Below are 6,965 nucleotides of genomic sequence, written 5' to 3'. Positions count from 1 at the left end.
GAATACAATCAATTTAAAGAGTTAAATCCAGCCTTCTTTAATTTGATGGAAGAGACAAATTATTTTTCCTTAGTGCAGGTACTCATGCTCTGTGTTTCAATAAAGATAAATCAATGGAGAGTCTCGCTCTAGTGAGGCTAGCGCTTTCCATAAAAAATGACAGCACTTAGGAAAGTTCTTTTTTTCCATGCACCTCCATAAAGTGATATTTCAAATATAAGATAACCCTGTATTTAATGCCAGGTGGCTCCTTTCATCTGTTTGCATTTTATGACAACAATAATCTGTAGTAAAAAGCAAGGCAACCTATGCAATTACTCCTGTCAAACGACCCTGAAATCTAATAGGTGACCCAGACTTGAAGGTACTACAAAAAAATTAATAGTAGATGTAAGCCCTAAAGGCTGTGTAATGGAAAATTTTGCTCATGATTTATTCAGCACTTAACATAAACATCTTGATGATTTTTTATGGATTTCATTAATTATTTGTGCTTGGTAGTAGATCTGATCTATCATCTTTAGTATTCATTATAAGAGTTGATGAATGCGCAGACTGTGGCTGAATGAAGGTAGATGATCCTCTCACACACAGTTTGCTTGCCCGTTTTAAGGATTTTCTTGGTTAATATCCTCAATGTTTCTAGAGTTTTATCTGGAGTGTTGGCTAAGAAGAAGCTTTGTCACCCTTCCTGTTTTCCACATAGGGTCTAGCAGAGTGTTGGTGTTTAGCTATAAAGCGTTATTGGTACAGTATATAAAACTCAAGGGAAGATCCAAACGGAAAATTCATTTTAGAAATTCTTAGTAGCAAAATTATTGTTACTCCACTACTGATACCCATGAAATCACAAACACTTTAACACACAGTGTATACGTTAACTCACCTTCTTCTTGTCTTTGCGGATCTCTGTTTTGCTAGAATTCCACCCCTGCTTCATCTAGCTAGGCAGCTGGCAATAATCCTAAAACTCCTGAGACTTGGCATTTGGTAGGGAGGAACCTCTAGAAACCGGGAAGAGTTTGCAGTGCCCCTGGAAACCAGGCTCCAAACTCCCCCATGGCTATTCCACAAAAAAAAAAGAGAGTTCTGCTTCTGCTCCCCTGGAAAATGATGTTTTAATTCCAACAAATCAGAAAAGAGGGAGAAAGGTCCTCAGGAGCCAAAATGTCAGGATGCTTCTAGGTCTGTCTCTACCATAGAGAGGAAGAGGATTTAGGGGTAGGGAAGCACCTGCCCAGCTGCAGAGGGTGAACTAATTGGGAACTTATTTGAATGCTTGGCTTGGCCTTTCCCATTTAATCAATCAATGATCATTTTATTTTTATAATGGCATTTATTAAGTGCTAAGTGCTTACTATGTGCAAAGCATTGTTCTAAGTGCTGGGGAGGTTACAAGGTGATCAGGTTGTCCCATGGGGGGCTCACACTCTTAATCCCTATTTTACAGATGAGGTAACTGAGGCACAGAGAAGTGAAGTGACTTTCCCAGAGTCACACAGCTGACAATTGGTGTAGCCGGGATTTGAACCCATGACCTCTGACTCCAAAGCCCGGGGTCTTTCCACTGAGCCACGCTGCTTCTGGGCTTTTACTCTGTGCAAAGAACTGTACTAAGCACTTGGGAGAATACAATATAACAGAGCTGTTAACCATGTCCCATGCCCACAAGGAGTTCTGAGTTAAATTAGTTCAGTAATCTGGGTCTCTAATTAAAGGATCTCTGCAAGTTGTGAATTTTAATAATTGTATTTGCAAACTTTTTTCCACAGCAACTTCCTCCAAGAAGGACCCTCTCACCCAGGGGCTGTGGCAGTGTGGGACAAAGACTGACTGTTGATGGAAACAGAGTCTGACCTGCTTTCAAAGAAAATAGGGTTTGGGGAAGGCACAAATTCTCTATGAATTAAAAAAAAAAACTACAACAGTACCAACCCTTTTTGAGTTCCCACAGCACTGCCGCAGTATGGAGAGCAGTCTTGTTATACGAGTCTCTTGTCCATTTGTTAATTTGAAAGTTTTTGCTGCTGAGACTGATGCTGATTAATTCAATTGTATTTATTGAGCACTTACTGTGTGCAGAGCACTGTACTAAGCTCTTGGAAATTACAATTTGGCAACAGATAGAGACAGTCCCTACCCAACAACAGGTTTACAGTCTAGAAGACTTCCCATCCTACCCCTCTTCATCTGATTCCTGATTGGAGGGTTGAAGTGCAGACCATGAAAATAATAATAATATTGGCATTTATTAAGCACTTACTATGAGCAAAGCACTGTTCTAAGCGCTGGGGAGGTTACAAGGTGATCAGATTGTCCCATGGGGGACTCACAGTCTTAATCCCTATTTTACAGAGGGGGTAATTGAGGCCCAGAGAAGTTAAGTGACTTGCACACAGCTGACAATTGGCGGAGTTGGAATTTGAACCCGTGACCTCTGACTCCAAAGCACAGGCTGTTGCCACTGAGCCACGCTGCTTCTCTGGCAAGGATTTAGTTTTCAGGACACTTAGGTTTTAGTCCCAGCTTTGACCCTGGGCTGCTCTGTGGCCTAAACATCCCTGTGCCTTGATTTCCTTTGGCAGGAAATGTGTGTGTTATATTGTTATAGTGTAGGCTTCCAAGCACTTAGTACAGTCCTCTACATACAATAAGCACTCAGTAAATATGATTGACTGACTGACTGACAATGCATGGTATTGACTGATTGTTTTGGCTGTAGTTCAAAACTGGAAGAGGAGCTCTGGTGAGAATTGGAAGAAGAGTTCATAGAACAAGTTTGGCCTGTATTAACTGAGAGGAGAACTGAGAACCTTTTGGGAACAGGCACTGGGGTCAAAGTGGAGTATGGGCTGTACCTGTGGTCTCTAGACTGAACAAGATGGGGAATTCAGGGTAGTGGTAATTGACTGGAATTTAACAGAGTGGAAATGTGGGACATGGGGAGCCACATAACCATCTGTAATTTATGTTAACATCTGTCTCCCCCTCGTCTTTAATCTCTTCTTGGGCAGGTTTCAAATCTACCAACACTATTGTACCGCAATCGCCCAAGCAATTTGTACAATGTTATGCGCACAGTAAATGCTCAATAAGTATCATTTATCTATCGATTGTGGAAAAAGCCTCTCCTGGACTAATGCTGGGCCGAAAGTCAGTCAGCCAGTCATTCACTAGTATTTTTTGAGCACTAAACATGCTTAACTGGCTTTCTCCATTTTTCATATCCACTCCCTCCCCACACAATTTTCCAGTTCACATATTACTCATTCCAAGCCCATCTTTTACTCACATATCATTCATTTCCCCAGTCCCCAAACAGCTCTGCCTATCTTCACAACCTTCACTAAATTCCACCTCCTCCAGGAAGCCTTTCCTCACTAATGCGTAACACCAAGGTCATGTCAACTAACGGCGTCCTTTGCTCATTCTGCTCCTCAGTATTCAGTATGAGAAGCAGCTTGGCTTAGGGGAAAGATCTTGAGCTTGGGAGTCGGAGGTCATGGGTTCGAATCCCGGCTCTGCCACTTGTCAGCTGTGTGACTTTGGGCAAGTCACTTAGCTTTTCTGTGCCTCAGTTACCTCATCTGACTGTGAGCTCGCTGTTGAGTAGGGACCATCTCTATATGTTGCCAACTTGTACTTCCCAAGTGCTTAGTACAGTGCTCTGCACACAGTAAGTGCTCAATGAATACGATTGAGTGAATGAATGAATGAATCTGTAAAATAGAAACTAAAACCGGGAGCCCCACATAGGACAACCTGATAACCTTGTATCATCAATCATCAATTGTATTTATTGAGCGCATACTATGTGCAGAGCACTGTACTAAGCTCTTGGGAAGTACAAATTGGCAACATATAGAGACAGTCCCTACCCAACAGTGGGCTCACAGTCTAAAAGACCTTGTATCTACAACAGTGTTGGGCATATAGTAAGTGCTTAACAAATACCATTATTATTATTGCTCATATACTTACCTGTATTTTTATCCATTGTTACTTGTACATTTAACTATTCATTTAGCTATCTCATTTTAATAAATTGGTATTAACACCTATAATATCTTTATTTTGGCACTGGTTGCCACTTTATACTAGTAATGCTTTTTCCTCTCCATCTATGCCATTTGATTATAAGCTCCTGGAGGGTATTGGCCAGCTGCCTTGCTTCTATTCTATCCTGCCAAGCATTTACTATGGCAGTTTGCATTCAGGAAGTGCTCAATAAATACCCTTGATGAGGATGATGTAGAGAACTGATACTTGGGAGATTAATAATTCAATCAATGATAGGCATTGACCGCACTCTGTGTACTGAGCACTGTACTAAGTGCTTGGAAGAGAAAAACAGTGTATTCTAGTGGTTAGGGCATGATTCCTGGGAGCCAGAAGGACACGGGTTCTAATCCCAGCTCTGCCACTTGTCTACTATGTGACCTTGGGCAAGTCACAACTTCTCTGTGCCTCAGGTCCCTCATCTGTAAAATGGGGATTAAGACAGTGAGCCCTGTGTGAGACAGGAAATGTGACAACCCTATTATCCTCTCCCCCTCCTCCCCCTCCCCATCCCCCCACCCTACCTCCCCTCCCCACAGCACCTGTATATATGTATATATGTTTGTATGTATTTATTACTCTTTTTATTTATTTTATTTGTACATGTTTATTCTATTTATTTTATTTTGTTAATTTGTTTTGTTCTCTGTCTCCCCCTTCTAGACTGTGAGCCCACTGTTGGGTAGGGACCGGCTCTATATGTTGCCAACTTGTACTTCCCAAGCCCTTAGTACAGTGCTCTGCACTCAGTAAGCGCTCAATAAATACGATTGAATGAATGAATGAATTGAATGAATCTTGTGTTAATGGTGGTATTTGTTAAGCACTTACTCTGTGCCAAGCACCATCCTAAACTCTGGGGTAGATACAAGGTGATGAGGCTATCCCACATGGGGCTCACAGTCCTAATCACCATTTTACAGATGAGGGAACTGAGGCACAGAGAAGTTAAGTGACTTGCCCAAAGTCACACAGCTGACAAGCACTGGAGCTGGGATTTGATCCCATGACCTCTGATTCCCAAACCCGGGCTCTTTCCACTGAGCCACGCTGTGTTCTCCAGCACTGAGTATGGGGCCTGGCATACAGTGAGCACTTAACGAATCTCATTAATAGAGTTGGTAGACATATTCCCTGCCCACAAGGAGCTCACAATCTCGGGTGGGAACAGATATTGTCACGGATTATTGATATGTAGGCAGGTGCTGTGGGGTTGAGGGTGGGGTGATTATCAAGTGTTTATGGGGTAACAGATATAAATGCAGAGGCAAGGCATAGGAGAAAGGGAGTAGAGGAAATGAGGAATTAGCAGAGAAAGGCTTCTTGGAGGTGATGTCATTTTAACAGGGCTTTGAAGGTAGGAAGAGTGGTGGATTGTTGTATATAAATTGTAGGGAAGCTCCAGGACAGAACAGAGTTATGGGCAGGGATAATGATAATAATAATAATGATGGCATTTACTACATGTAAATCAGTGTTCTAAGCACTGGAGAGGTTACAAGGTGATCAGTTTGTCCCATGTGGGGCTCACAGTCTTCATCCCCATTTTACAGATCAGGGAACTGAGGCCCAGAGAAGTGAAATGACTTGCCCCAAGTCACACAGCTGATAAGTGGCAGAGTCGGGATTTGAACTCATGACCTCTGACTCCACAGCCCGGGCTCTTTCCACTGAGCCATGCTGCTTCTCTAGGGTAGGCAGTGAGGCAGTTGAAACAGAGGTGTATTGAGGAAGTTGGTTTTAGACAATCAGAGTTTGCGTAACCAATTGTGTAGGAGCTCAGCAAGGTAAGTTAGGAAGGGGAGAGCTGATTCATTCATTAAAGCGTTCATTCAGTTGTGTTTATCGAGGGTTTATTATGTGCATAGCACTGCACTAAACATTTGGGAGAGTACGATATAATAATTAACAGACACATTTCCTGCCCACAATGAGCTTACAGTCTGGGAAGGGGAAGACAGACATCAATACAAATACATAAATTATAGATATGTCCATAAATTACAGCTGATTGAGTGGTCGGTTCCAAGAGAAATGTATTCTTTAAATCCCTGAATTGTTTCTAAGGCTCCTAAACAGCTGAAATATTCTCTTATTCTCAGTGGAAAGAGCCCAGGCTTGGGAGTCAGAGGTTGCTTGTTCTAATCCTGGCTTTGCCCCATGTCTGCTATGTGACATTGGGCAAGTCACTTAACTTCTCTGACCCTCAGTTACCTCATCTGTAAAATAGGGTTTAAGACTGTGAGCCCCACGTGGGACAACCTGATCACCTTGTATCCCCCCTGTGCTTAGAACAGTGCTTTGTACATAGTAAGCGCTTAACAAATGGCATTATTATTATTATCATTATTATTATTATTATTATTATTATTATTATTATTATTAATCCCACCTCTGCCACTTGTCAGCTATGTGATTTGGGGCCAGTCACTTGACTTCTCTGTGCCTCAGTTGCCTTATCTGTAAAATGGGGATTGAGAGAGACTGTGAACCCCACGTGGGGTAGGGACTGTGTCCAACCCAATTTGCTTGCATCTACCCCAGAGTTTAGTACAGTGCCTGGCACAGAGTAAGTGCTTAACAAATACCACAATTATCATTATTATTATTATCTTTATCATTAATAATCATGATAATAATATTTAAGCACTGACTTTGTGGCAAACACTGTGGAAGATACCGGATGATCAGGATAGACACATGTCTAACCCACATAGGATTTACAGCCTAAATTGAAGGGATTTTATTTGTATTTTACACATGAGGACTGAGGAATAGGGAAGTTAAGTGACTTGTCCAAAGTCACCTAGCAGCAAGGTGACAGGGCTGAGATTAAAACCCAGTTCCTCTCATTCTCAGGCCTATGCTCTTTCCACTAAGCCACACTGCTTCTCTCCTTTTTTTTT

The sequence above is a fragment of the Tachyglossus aculeatus genome, chromosome 4, assembly GCF_015852505.1.
Source record: "Tachyglossus aculeatus isolate mTacAcu1 chromosome 4, mTacAcu1.pri, whole genome shotgun sequence".
Classification (NCBI taxonomy): domain Eukaryota; kingdom Metazoa; phylum Chordata; class Mammalia; order Monotremata; family Tachyglossidae; genus Tachyglossus; species Tachyglossus aculeatus.
The sequence above is the reverse complement of the archived record's forward strand: the minus strand, read 5'-3'. Positions refer to the sequence as shown.